General features: G+C 49.0%; 1 long non-coding RNA gene across 1 annotated transcript; it reads right to left on the bottom strand.

Annotated features, from left to right (window-relative positions):
- Window positions 1-5,765: 5,765 nt before the first annotated feature.
- On the bottom strand, window positions 5,766-13,419 carry LOC131893698 (uncharacterized). The gene is made up of 5 exons (XR_009374735.1): window positions 12,573-13,419; window positions 12,253-12,324; window positions 8,099-8,233; window positions 7,068-7,147; window positions 5,766-5,829 (listed from the first exon to the last, which is right to left on the bottom strand). It is a non-coding gene; the product is annotated as an uncharacterized LOC131893698 (long non-coding RNA).
- Between the last annotated feature and the right edge of the window lie 526 nt (window positions 13,420-13,945).

Genomic DNA, 13,945 nt, shown 5'->3' with positions numbered 1-13,945 from the left:
AGTTATTTCTCCCAGACAGACCCTATAGCACAAATCAAGCCCAGCCAGATAGCCATGTATTGGGTTGCATCATTTTAAGGATTAAATTGTACTAAAAAATCACAATCATTCTGATTTGTGAAATCTGAAAAAGGCCATATTTATTAAACGGGGTGGGGGGGCTGTCGATCAGAAGCTACATTTTACTTTCTTCTGTGTTCTTGCTTTCTGTTTCTCCTGCTACCATTACTGCCCTTCCCTAGGAACAACTTGGAGTGGGTGAGGGTCCTCGGCGTTTTTCTTTGGGTGTTGTTGTTGCTGTTGCTGTTGTTGTTGTTTGAAGGACTATAAGGGTAAGCCAAGAAGGCCTGACTGGAAACTGGGCACAGGGCAGGTTGTTTGTAAGTGGTGCACACCACTGGCTTGTGAGAGGAAGCTTGAAGGTTTGTTGGTTTTTTTGGGGGGTGGGGGTTGTTTTGTTTTCCTCCTGTAATAATGGTGCTTGATTAGATGGGGGAATGGGTCTATTTAAATTTTCAGGAGGTATCTACTTACTTGATTTAGCTGAGGACAAGGGTACTAACATTAGATTTTTTTTTTTACACTGTTTTCTCTTAAGAAGCAACCTTTGCTGATTATTTTGGAAGAAGCCCTGATTGAGGGGTGAAGAAGCCGTGCCAGCAAGGTAGCTTGTCTGTCATTTTGGCATTTTGTAACATATGCTGGTGCTTATTCTTTCTTTCTTTCTTTCTTTTTTTAAAGTCAACCCTTTGAATGTATTTACAAAATGAACACGGTTGAAACACAACAGAGAAGATATAAAGTGAGAGATTTTGTGCTAAGGCTCATATTGTTACACATGTAAATAATGAAAATATTGTTACGTATCACCAGATCTTTTTAATGAATTTGGTCATTGTGTCCTTTTGCAGCACAAGCGTCTTGTGCTTCGTAAACTGCCCATTTGTCTCCTCCATTTCAGCCCATCCTTCTCCTCCCCTTCCAATCCAAAGGAAAGGGACAAAGTTCTGTCCCATCAGCCTGGCTAGTTTCAAACTAGGCCCATTTGTACTTTACAGTAGACTGCGGCTCTTGAGCCATTATCCAAGCCTTGATCACCTCATCCACCCAGTCATCCTCCCCTGACAATTCTGTCCAATAAATAATTCAAGTTGTATTTAAAAATATAAGTCACATTGCTGTTATTGCTCTGCATTTTTCCCTCCTTAGTATTATTAGCCAAGGATTATTTCTCTTTTTTTTCTAAAAAAAAAAAAAAAAAAATAGAAGTGTCCATTATTGATCTTAGAGATTCCCTCTGCTTCCCCGTGGCCTCTAGTGTTTGCTCATTACCATGCTCATGATCTGTTTTGTATGAATGGTTTTCAACATTCAGAGAATAATTGATTCTTATATCAAATGCAGTATATACTCTTCATAGTTTTATCAATGAGTGTAATATTTTACATAATTTTAACAATTAAATTTGCTTTTTAAATTATATATTTGTAAAGTATTTATCCTGTTGGAAACAACAATATATTGTTGTATTTATTCGTTTATTTTTGTAATAAATGATCAACGTCTTCAAGCTAAATCAAAAATGACACTTTTATATATCTATACAAAATGCATTTAAAGAGATGGGCATATTTGCACCAATTTGTATGTAAATAGAATAAGAGCCATCAATAACTTGTAGCTTTCAGAACTAAATTGAAGGAAGAAACGTTCTCTCCACATGGAGTTTAGTTTGCCCAAGTTCCAGGGTAATTAATCAACTCTAAAATAAATGCAACAGGTATTGGCACTAGATACAAGTCTTGAAATTAGTTATTTAGGATGTGGGCCTCCTCCCCCCGCCCCCCTTAAAATGGAAAGCTGTTAAAGAACATTGTTCTTTCGAAGCGCACGAGGCTGGCTATACCGATCAGATGCTGATAAAAACCCCCAACAACTGGCTGTGCTTGTATTTCTGCGTTGGGGAAGGGAAGAGAAAGGCAGCCGAAAGTTCGAGTCTTCCAGTGACCCAGAGCAGGTGATAGAGTGAAAAAAAGTAGCAGCGCTAGGCTTAACCACAACAACCCAAATGTTTAGACCCTTTTAAACCGACCGAGGGTGGAGCCCCCCTTCTCCGGTCCCGCTACAGAGGACAGAAGTAATGAGTGCAGGTGTTGTTAGCAGTGGTGCGTGAGAGAGTTGGGGGCCCCTGGCTTCACTGGACCAGCCAGAGAGCTCTTGGCTCTCGGTTGCTTTGCTTGGATGGCCATTTCAATTCCTCGGGGTTCTTAGTCCCAGGGCCTGAAGGTCACCCATGTGACCTCTTGGCTGCGGGAGCCCCAGGATAGGCTTGATCTTGATTTCAATAAGGAAATCAGAGGGCTCTGTGTTTACCTCCTGAACTTTCCAGCCTAGGGAAGGAAATAGCGAGGAGTCTGGAAGAGCAGGGGGTGGGGGGGGGGAGGCGGAGATAGCAAGAGGGGTACTTGTGTAATCAGATTCTTTGATTTTGTTAGCCTGGCTCATGGCCTATTAATTAGATTACTCTCTCTTTCATTCTTGATTTCACATCCGTGTTTGTTCCTGTATCCTAAAATGTGGGCGCAAACTTGGCGAGCAGGAGTCTATGATGTCACTGCCGGCCAGCGGCGGCGGCCTGGCCTTCTGGTGGGCTGTGGGCTGCGTTCTTGATGAGCCCGCTTTTCCTCGAGGAAGAGTGGGCTCTGGAAGTGACCTCAGAGGGGTCTGGGAAGAGGGCAACAGGCATTCTCCTGGCCGCTTTTCTGTGTGTGTGTGTGTGTGTGTGTGTGTGTGTGTGTGTGTGTGTGTGTGTGTGTGTACACACACGCGAGCAAAGGGAAGGGATGGGAAAATTCATAGTCAGGTCTGGACTGGGAAGCCCTAGGGAAACTGGCGACTCAGTCAGGTGAAGGCTTGCCTCAGGTGAAAACCAGCGAGCACCGGAGGCGAGCGGGAGGGGCCGAGGCAGCTGGCAGCCAAAAGCCCGCTTCTCTCCCAGAGGGAGGGCCGCGCTGGGAGCCGAGGTGGGGTGGTGGCAGTGGCCGCGGGGCGGCCCAGACCAAGCTCGGCCCAGCAAGGCCCCAGTAGTCAAACCGTGGCAGCTGCTGCGGGTCCCACAAGTTCCTCTCCTCCTGGAGACCATTCAGCAAAAACGCAGGATCCTTTCTCAAAGATTTAAATTTCGCGGATGAATTACCATACACCGGTTGCTTAGCAACTAAATTCAAGCCGGGCTAAGAATATGCAAGCTTTTTGTATTCTCATTAATAAAAATGCCACTCTGACACAGCAACCCGACTTTGGATCACTGCAACTTCTGTAAAAGCCGTAGGAGAATACAAACCGATCCTGCCATTTAATTACAGATCAAAATGGCTTGAAACGTGATGTTTTGTTCATCTATCTTCCTAAAAGCGATGTAAAAAATAACGGCTTTCAAGAACAGTAGTAAATTTTCTTCTTCTTCTTCTTCTTTTTTTTTTTTAATGGAGTTGTCTGTCGAGGTTACTGATAAGTGTCAACTGAAACCTTTTGAAATGTCCCCTTTCATCAACATTTCTACTCTTTTCTCTAGTTCTTCCCCAACTCAGTACTATTATTGCTATTGTGGAGATCCTCAGGCCTTGGGCACCTTCGAGACCCGTGGCAGTTGAGGAAGTAATCCACATGCCCCCTGGCTAGAGGAAGCCTGAGAAAAAGAGAGTGCCAGCAGGAAAAGTTCTGGAAGTTTCCTTGAAAGGTTGGAGAAGTTGTTGAAGGCTCTGACGGCCTAAGTTTGGAGGTCTGGCTATCACTTTTTGTCAGGCGTGTGGGGAGTAAAGTTGACACGCCTGTTGTTCTTGGATTTTCTGTTCTGGGGTCGTGAGTCCGCCTCCTGCTCGCTCGATAGAGGGGTTGAATTCAGGGCCTCGGTGACCCGAACTTTCCCAGAAATCCTCCTCCCTGGTGCTCTGGAGCCCTGGATCCTGGGGCCCCTGACAAAGTAAAGACTCTTGACCCCCTGGGTCTTCAAAGACTGTGGCCCAGGCCTCGGACTAGAGCCTGAGATTTATTGTATTCAAGGGGCAAACTTTGCACCTCTCCCAAAGGATGCTTTGCTTCAGGACAGGGTTTCAAACGACTTCTTTTGCAACATTCCAAAAGTGGAGGGCGAAGCTGTCAGAGCAGAATATGACCTTGTGCAGGCAGGTCGTGTTGTTTGGGAGTGTATGAGAGTCTTGGCTGCTGGGACTGTGGAGCAGCGGGGGGTCAGGGCTGGATGCTTTGTGGAAGTTTTGGGCCGTTGGGGCCCATGCAGGCCTTTCTCAGTGTGGAGTTCTTGAGTAGCCCTGGACACTTGCACCAGGCCTTGGCTTCTCTTGGGCCGCAAGGACGCCAAAGTGGCCAGCCTGTAGCTAGATCCTGCGTGTGATTGATCACCTGAAGCGGCTCCCAGCTCAGACACTAGGGAGCCCCAGGCCTACCATACCCGATGTCTTCTGCGGGCTTGCTCACTGACAGAATAGCAATCGCTAGTGTGTACCCAATGTCCCACCAGGGAAGACGCCTGTCGACTTTGCTTCTAAGCTCACAAAATGTGAGGGGGGCTTAGCTTTAGATAAAACAGTGGCAAATGTGACCCCCTCCCCGCCCCCCCCCCCGCGCGCGCGCGCTCTACACACACACACACACACACACACACACACACACACACACACACACACACACAAAGGCTCTGATAATATTCCCAGAGAACTAGCCCCCTGCAGTCTTTAAAATTTTGCAAACTGAAAACTAGAGAAGTGGCGTGTCCCCAGGTCATCCTAGCAAGCAGAAATAGGGAACCTGGCAACTGACTAGATGCAACCCGGGACTTAAGGGAAGCAAAAAGGGAAGTGAGTTATACCCTCTCTTCTTGGATATGTTAACAAGACAATACAGCTCCCTTTTCTTCCCTTTTGAATAAAGAAATATACATAATAAACAGTGAGCTGTTTATTTAGAAATATAGTTTCCTCCAGACCAGCCATAGTCTGTATGTAAGGCACTAATGGACCTCGGTAATTTCCCTTCTGCTTTGGAAACATTGTTAGCTTTTTTAAAAGAAGGGGACAGTGTACCTGTTTCTTGAAAACAAGTAGCAAGTTGCTGTCTGTGGACCCATTCAATACTACTATGAAATAACCTTCTAATACATGAGAAGAGGCTTGCTTTCTCTTTGACTCTCTGGTTGTGTGTTGGGCATCAGCAGTGTGGCCCAGTGGGGAAGAGGAGGTGACAGTGACCCTCTGCATGTGTGTTTTGCATGGGAACACAACAGGAAATTTACTTAACTGGAATTGGCTACGAGTACAGGGGTGGGGGAAAGATCTCTGTAAAACTCAGTTTCCAGAGCTTGGGGGCCAGTCTATGGGATGCCTCCTTCTTACAGGGATCAGGAAGCAGGTGTGGCTGTGTCACTTACTTGGGGCACAAGGCTGATCTTTTAAATTTGGACTTCCCTCTAAGTGCCCCCCATCCCCCTCCCACCCCCAGCCTCTGGTGAGAACAATCTAGGCAAAGGCAAATCAAGTGTAAATCCTCCCTCCGCAGGACTCAGTGACTAGGAAGTAAAGCACAGAACACATCTGAACTGTGGCTGTGGGTCTGTAAGTTCCTAACATTAGACAACTCACAAGGTGCAAGTGATGGGACAGACATTGTATGAGGGAAGGATAGACATCTTTTAATTATTATTTTTTTTAATGAACAAAAAATACTTTTGCTGAAGCACTTCCATGAACTCAGTGCCTTCCAGGACTGGCTCTCAGCAGAAGGTGGACCCCGCATCATTGGCTTGAACTTGGCACACTGAAACAAGAGAGATACTGGTTTCCAAAAGCTCTCCTGTGGGCACTGAAATAAAAAGGGTTAGATCGCCTCATTCCACCCGGGCCAGACACAGTGCCCACCTCTATGAGTAAGAAGCCAAGCTGGCATGCTCTAAGGACTCCTGTAATGGGCTGGCACAGAAGGGGTTAACTTTCCATGTATGTTTTAAGTCTGAACACCCCCCCCAACACACACACACACACACACACACACACACACACACACACACACACACACACACAGCTAAAGAAAAACTCAATAGATCTCATCAGAAAGTGGACCAGCACCTCAAAACTAGCACAAGGAAAAAAAAACGTGTTAGTGGCCTGGCCTCGAGACTCCTCCTGACTCACAATGGCAAAAAGGCCAGTCGGCAAACAAAATAGAACCATTTTTAATGGACACTTTTAGGGAGAGAGGTCTTTCAAATTTTAAAATTGCACCAGCAAGTCTAATTTCTATGTTGTGTCCCCTGAAGATTTCTACCCAAAAGAGCTTTTAAAAATTCTCAACCCCGAGAGAAAGACCTTTAACCTCTTCCAAGAGCTATTTAATAGCTGTCCCATGTGTTTTTTGTTTTCTGCGGTGACGAGAATACAGGGGCCTTGCAAATGCTAGGTGAGCACTGTAAGATGGAGTCAGCTTTGAGGGGTGTGTGTGTGTGTGTGTTTGTGTGTGTGTGTGTGTGTGTGTGTGTGTGTTGGGGCTGGGTGGGGGGTGGATCCTTTAAGCGCTTTACCTCTGAGACAAATCACCAGCCCTTGTCCTAACAAGAGAGGTGTGTGTGTAGCTGTCAGCCTTGACTCTTCAGGCTTGGGGGAGTAGAAGTAGGCACCCAACGGCACGGACTGAGCAGCTAACATCTGAAACGGGCTTTCTGCTTCTCAAAGAGGAGGAGCTGGCAAGGTCAGCAGTAGTTACTTGGATCTGCCCCCCACCTCCCCCCCACCCTCGCCCCGGCTCTCCTGGGGGGTCTCAAAGAGGATCCCTGCAAGTGAGGCACCAGGAGACCAAAAGAGAAATCACTTACCTCAACCCTTTGTTCTGGAGTGTGAGCTAGGGCATCAGAGAGAAACAAAAGCCCCCAGAGAATGAGGCCTCCACTTCTGTTTGTATCTCCCCAACCAACCCTTGCCAGAAAAACCCAAGCTGGTTGACTGGGGACAGAAATAAATAAATAAACGGCAACTTGAGGGGTCCCAGTGTGAATGCCTCACCTTACAGACCCACCGTCTGCAGGGAGAGGTACATACACTTGATTTTTTCTCCAAGTGACTGTGTGTGCAGATAGAAGGGCCTGGAAAAGAAACAGGAAGACAACTGGAATAGGAAGGCTTGGGGTGGTGTGGGGTAGCTATATAGAACACTGTGCATGCAAGCTGGTGTGTATGTAAACAGTCTGTGTGCCAGAGCACCCTTCGGGGATCCTGCTTAAAGCTGTACCTTGGCTAAAGAGGAGGTATACTTATGGTGACTGAGTGTAAAGCAGCTGTACCCACAAATCCTGCAACCTGGCTGCTGTTTGGCAAGCGCAAGCCAGGTAGTGCAGAGCTTGGCATCCTCAGTCAGCTCTTTCTGTCACGATCTTTACCAGAGGAGGTCAGATGTCTTCCTCCTGTTTGAACCCTCCTTCAATCTCACGTGTCTCTGCCGTGCTAGGACGGCGTATGTGCCTCTTGGCCAGGCTACTGGGCCATAATGTGCAGCAGCATTGGGAGGTCACTTTCTGAATGCCTACTTTGTGGGGATGGGGGTGGAGGGCCCGGTCCCAAAGGCCATCCAAACCATGTTCATCTGCCCAGACCTGGGGGAGAGATTTTAAGGAAGGAGCAAGCATTTGGTAGGAAGCTATCTGTAGCAGGCAGTGGATCCTAGGCAAATTCTTCTCTGCAGGAGTAGGGGAAAGATGGTGAGGGGTCTGTAAGAGCTGCTGAAGGCTTGCTCTAACAAAGCTCTAACAAAGGCTCCCTGCAAACCCACTACCAAGGCTCTTTCAAAAACCATACACCTAGCAGGCCTGTCCCCAGCTCCTAGGATACAGAGCAGATTGATTATTCTGAGAGGGGGAAGACGTCAATGGTGTGTGGCTAGCTACCCAGGGGCCCAGCCTAAGATCCCCATTATTCCACAAGCCTCTAGGGGCTTGGGTGCGTGATTGTGCTTGGGCCTTTGGGGACTTATTTCTAGCTGATCTCCCAGACAGCTCCGCAAGGCTGAGGCCCAAGCCCCACTGAGAAACGTGACTTACTCTTGGTTGTCTTGGTAAGGTTGAGAGTTGCAGTCTGACTTGGAGAAGCAAGCCTCCCTGCTGAGTAGTAAGAGGAGGAAGGCTCACGAATGGAGAAGGCTCCTTGGATTAGGTGGGTGTCTGAGTCAGTGTGGCCTGTGAAAGTAAAGAGCAGGCTGCTGTGGAAGAGAGGTCATCCCCATCCCCACCCCATCCCCCCCTCCCCGTAACCATGAGGTGGGACCCACAGAGACTAGATAGGCACCTCCAAGCCGTTAAGCTCATGACTTGGTCATGGCTTTAGCATAGAGAGACTAGCAGGATTGGAATCTACATGGTGCAGGTGAGGGAAAAAGAGAAAGAAACAATCACAACAAACTATCTTAAGAACCATAGCTTTCCGTGCCCACACTGAAGGGTAAGCTCCAGGTGCAGCTCTCATACTCCCCTCCAAGTCAGTGGTAGCAGCGGCACTTCAGGAATTATAGAGTGGAACTCAGTGCACAGCAAGCAGATAATGGTAAGTCCAGAGCTGGAGTTCAGGGCCAGGAGCAGGTACAAAAACTCCAGAGATGTTACTCCTCCCACGACAGGGCAGGTGGTGAGGACACAACTTTAGGAAAAGGTTTGACAAGTGCATGTGAGATATAGTCAGTGACTGTCCCTCCCCTTTTAGAAAAGGTGTCTCCTTTCCTAACTCAACCCAAACAGAAGCTCAGAGAGACTGACGTAGACCTCCTGTCCAGCCGAGCCTCCCAGCTCCCCTGAGGTGCAGAGAGGAACCCCATTCCCCAAACTAACCCTCCTGACTCCTCACCCTCTTTCCCTTCTCCTCACAGGCCTGGGTTGCTCTGGGCCACCCCAGGAATGGCCTCAGCAGGATTTTCTAGAAATTTCTGCCAGTGAGAAAGTCTTGGTGAGGTTTCAGCAGGCATGTGAGTGATACAGCACTCCACCCTTGACTCTATCCAAATACAAGTGAGATGCATTTTGGTAGATGAGTCCAATGTAGTTCACGAAACTTAATGTGTCTATGCCTTGTCAAATTTTCTAGTCAAAATGAATAGAAAAAAAATGTAAAGATCTTACACGTGGAGTTTTCATACAAAGACCCAGATGAGGACAGGGACAGAGGAACTAGCTGCAAACAGCATCAAATGAGCCCTCCTAAAATGCAACCTCATGCCACAAAGAAGAAAAAGAGGTGAAGCTGGCTTTGGCTGCCTGCATGAGACCCTGATAAAAGTAGATGGGTTCTAGCTAGGGAAAATCTTTAAAGCTGTAGAGTTTTGTTTTTGTTTTTGTTTTTTTCTTAGAAAACACTCGTTTTCATATACTTGGGTTGCTGGGAACAGGCCAACCTCCTCCTCCTAGCTTACCTCGCATCCTGAACAACCTATAAGGGCCACCTATGAGGATGCTAAGGATGCCATAGTAATGGATAAGTTTTCTGATCCTAAAGAGACCTAATCTGAAAGAAGGGGGCTCTCCTCCTTTCCTGTCTATTTTGAAAGCTTACAAGTTGAAGAAACCCCAGGTTCTCCCACCAGGTGTCTTGAGAGGCAGGTCTGTTCAGACCCCAGTGCTGTGGATCTCTTTGGATGGGGGGGGGGCAGCGGGTGTAAAGACCTGTTTTTCTGGTCACTTTGGGAGAGCCCTGGTCTTTCCTTTACCATGGAATCCTAGAACTCTCAGAACAAGTGGATTAGACCACAGAGCTATCCTACCTAGGGAACATCATTCCCTCTCTCTATCAGCAGGATTTCCTGGTCTCCAATTTATCCGAAGCTACCCTGTTTCCAGAAAAGGCAACTGACTGATTTTTTTTTTATTTTTATTTTCCCTGTTCCCAAGCCCTGCCCCACTCCATCATGGACTTGGTAAGAAAGCTCTAGAGCTACAAGGAGTCCTGCCTCTTGTTCACTCTTTCGTGGCGTGGCATCGTGGCATCAACAGGGAATTTGTTCCCAGGACACTTAGGAACATTTGCTTCTGACCTGGATGCTCTCTTGTTAAGCTGCGCCACTAGGATGAGCTGCCCACTGAAAGCAACACTAGTTATACTTTCAAGACCCCACTCAGGGGTGCCTACAGCCTAAGGTGGGCAAAAAAGGCTTGTCCATGGGGGAACCACTGAAGGGAAAATGCCAAGGACTATTCCATTCAAAAGACGTTTCGGTTTCAGGACCCTCTGGCTAGCAAAGAGAAAGAGAATCCTGTGCCATGCTCTTACCTGTTGAGGACACAGTCCTTTCCTGCAGCATTTCTTGGCCATCCCACCATGAGTGACACCCCACTGCCGGGCAATTAACTCTGACATAACAGAAGTATGGAGGGGGTCCATGGGCTTCACAGACGGGGAAGAGGCCACCCAGTGCTCCGAAATAATCAAAAGCTTTAGTGCTGCTGAGCAGAGGACCTGCTAATCCCAAGCAGGTCAAGTGTGGGCCACACAGCCGATGTCCATACCACCCTGGCAGGTACATCAGAACCAGATGCATGCTGGTGCTATGGGCTTCCACCCAGGAGCTGAGGAGCTGGGCAGATGTCTTGAGCCAGACAGGCTTCAATCTCATTGCCCCCAACACTCCCAATGCTCTAGAAAGCCAGGGTGCGAGCAGAGGTACATCCCAAGATAAACTGGCCCCTCCAACTGCTCAGCTGCTCAGCTCGCCTGCTTCCTAGAGGTAGAAGGACCTTTGAAAGTCTCTCCCCCTTTTCTTACTGTGGACTCGAACAGCAATTTAATTTCCTCCTTTGCTCCATGCCTCCCTCACACACAACCGAGCATGGATTTCCACTTGGGGGTAACGAGAAGCTGGCAAAGAGAAGTGCCAGATGGCCTCCTGGAAGAAGCAGGCCCAGCCACACAGTAGCCTCGCAACTGATAAACTCCTGACACCTTCCCCTCTTCAGACAGCCGCGATGCTCCGTACCTATGACTCACCAAAAGCCATTTCCACCCACGAGCAAAAAGGAACACTAAAAACATAGCACCAATTCTTTATTTTCTTCTCTGCTGTTTGGTTTCAGCATCTTTCACTCTCTCTCCTTCTCCCCACCCCCACCCCGGCAGGCATTACCCAAGCTGAAGTAGAAATTAAAACAACTTGTTCTTTTAAATGGCCTCCGGTTTTCACCATAACCAGACTGCTGGAAGAGAGTGTACCCTCATCTTGCCCCAATTCCACTTCCCAACCAAGTCGGTTGTAACCACCATCATCAATTACACGCTGCAAACTTGACAGAATCAGAAATCAAGGTCCCATTATTTAGCAGAAGTAGCAACGAAGTTTACTGAAAGAAACGAATTCAGCATTGACCACGAATACACACCAACTCCTTAAAACCTCATCTTTAGCCTTCTAACTTCTTGGGGGTGTAAGGGGACAGATGATGTAAAAATCTTAGGCAGCCGATTTTAGAAATCACTTGATTATATTGACCGAGTTTGAAGTTCTCAGCTATAACCATAAGTACTAAGGTCGTTAAAAGGCATAACTGGTATTTTGTTGATCCATGTAACTGATGCTTTATTAGTGACCCAACTTAGTTTTGTGGCAAAATACAGGTGGTTCAGAATCTGTAAAAGGAAGCTAGTCATTTTCAGGCATCTTTCCCCAGCAGAAGGCAAAGTGCAGACAGACATCTGTCTCACACATTCGCTCCTCTGCTTTTTGGTACACTAAGAATAAACACCACAGATCTAGGTTTTGATGTCTCTAGATGAGGTCATAAAGTACCGTGTGTGTGTGTGTGTGTGTGTGTGTGTGTGTGTGAGAGAGAGAGAGAGAGAGAGAGAGAGAGAGAGAGAGAGAGAGAGAGAGAGAGAAAGAGATTGGGCTGAAGATTCGTGGCTATCGTGCAAGCTAAAAGCAGCGAAGAAACAGTGTAAACAGAAAGAACGGCCTCACTCCTAAGACCAAGTGTCTGACCAAGTTCACTTTGCACCCCCCCTTCGCAGGAAAAGGGTCACCCGCTGAAAGCGAAAGCTCTGGGGATTTGAAAGAGCACCCGGCTGGCATTCTGGGTTCTGGGGCTTTCTCCCAGCACTCCCACCCACACCCCCCGCTTCAGAGTCCTTCGCAGGATTTGGTGATCCAGGGTGCCCAGTGCGGGCTAGCTTCCTGGCGCTCTCCTCGTCCCGCCCTGGCTCCTCAGCGCCCTGAACTCACCCTGCACACGGTCGGTCCACTCCCTCCAGACTGGAAACGGGTCCGAGTCGGGCAACTCTGGAGGCCACGTCTCTGCAACACCAACCCACACCGCAGCGCTTGCCTAAGTTCGGGATCCAGAGGAGCCTGAGTCGGGCAGTCACCCGCAGTGGGGACAAGGAGGCACTGGGAGAGCCGCAGCCTCGCAGCCTCCAGCTGGGGTGCCGCTTTCTTATGGAAATGACCCGCGCCAGCTTGCTGGACCCGAGCGGGTCCCCTGGTCCCCAGTCCTGCTCCGCTAAGCTTTTCCACCCCGCAAAACCTCGTCTTCCGCATCTTACCCTGGCGGGACGGGTGGGGATGAGCTAGCTGTGCGCCCCGGCCGCAGAGAGCGGGCCGGGTCTCCCCCTCGGCCCGACGGGCTTCAGTTCCGCATTAAATATTCATAGCAATCGCTACTTTCTTAAAGGGGAATCCACCGCGCGCGAGAAAGTTCCCAGTCAAGGGAACTCACAAAGGAAGGTGTCCGCTCCCTCTAGTCCTGGGGGTGGCCGGGCGCACAGCTCCTAGCGCTCCGACCGACAGAGAAGTGAAGGACCAGAGTACCCGCTCGCCTACTGTCAAGACATTTCTTGTACAGTGTAAGGGAAGAGGTGAACAGTGGAAAGCTGATCACTCCTTACATAATTGTTTGAAAATGAGTGGTCACACTTCTAACGCTTCAGGGTTTCCAGGGCCTTTCGTTATTTTCTTTCATTTCATGATTTTAAAAGGAAGGTGGCTTGACTTCACTCGGGCATCATCGGCCCCCGGGTACAAGAAAGTTTGTCCTGTCTTGTTGGAAACAGGCACTCAGCGAACTTACAAAACCTCCCATTGAGAAACCGTTTCACTGGAGAGCACCTGCCCCAAGTTCTGGAAGAAAGCCTGGGTTGATGTACAGAGCTGGGGCTTGAGGGCTCAGAACCCGTGTGGGGTGAGCGTGGGGTGAGCGTGGGGAGGATTGATCTGAACCCCAGCTCCACTACTCAATTCCGGGCCTCTTTCTTCCAGAGCTCAGAGGGCCTGCATGGTGTGCGGTCCCCGGGCTTCCTGAGGCCGAAACCCATCTGCTTGACTCCTGAGCCGGGCCCAGGAGAAAACCGAGGTGGGAAATGGAGAGGAAGCAGCGAAAGTTCTGGGCTCGCTGCGGAGGAGGCCCTGCCTGGGATGAACCCCCGCCCGGGGCCAGCTGACCCGTGACTGCTCCTCGTGGTGCCAGGCGACGCCCGCGCCTTGTGCCCCCCTCCCCTCCCCACCCCCTCTCCGCGCACGCCCACTCCACACACTCTCACTCCCAACGGCTCTTTTTGTTCCGGGCCAGGAGCACTTTCACAAATGGTTAGAAAGTCTTGAGCGCCATCTAACGGGAGCAGCAAAAAGTTGAAAGTGGGTGGAGGTTAAGACCCCAGGCTGGCATGGGAGGGTCCCTTCTCCAACTCTACCCGCGCTCTGGAGCCTTGACACCCCTCCTCTTACTGTGTAACTATCAGACTCTGGAATTCCAGACTTGCCCTCCCATTTCCCCGAAGCTCACCTTCCCAGGGCCCTGGGGCAGGTGTGGGCTGCTTGCTTGGGGCCTTCACTCCAGGTTGGACTGCCTGGCTGGCTCCTTTGGACACACCTGCCTAAACAGGGCTCCTCCGGTATCATCCAAAGTCTTGGGAGCTTTCAT

Source organism: Peromyscus eremicus, chromosome 16_21 (assembly GCF_949786415.1).
Source record: "Peromyscus eremicus chromosome 16_21, PerEre_H2_v1, whole genome shotgun sequence".
In the NCBI taxonomy this organism is placed as follows: Eukaryota; Metazoa; Chordata; class Mammalia; order Rodentia; family Cricetidae; genus Peromyscus; species Peromyscus eremicus.
Note: the sequence above shows the minus strand (reverse complement) of the source record. Positions and strands in the feature narration are given on the sequence as shown.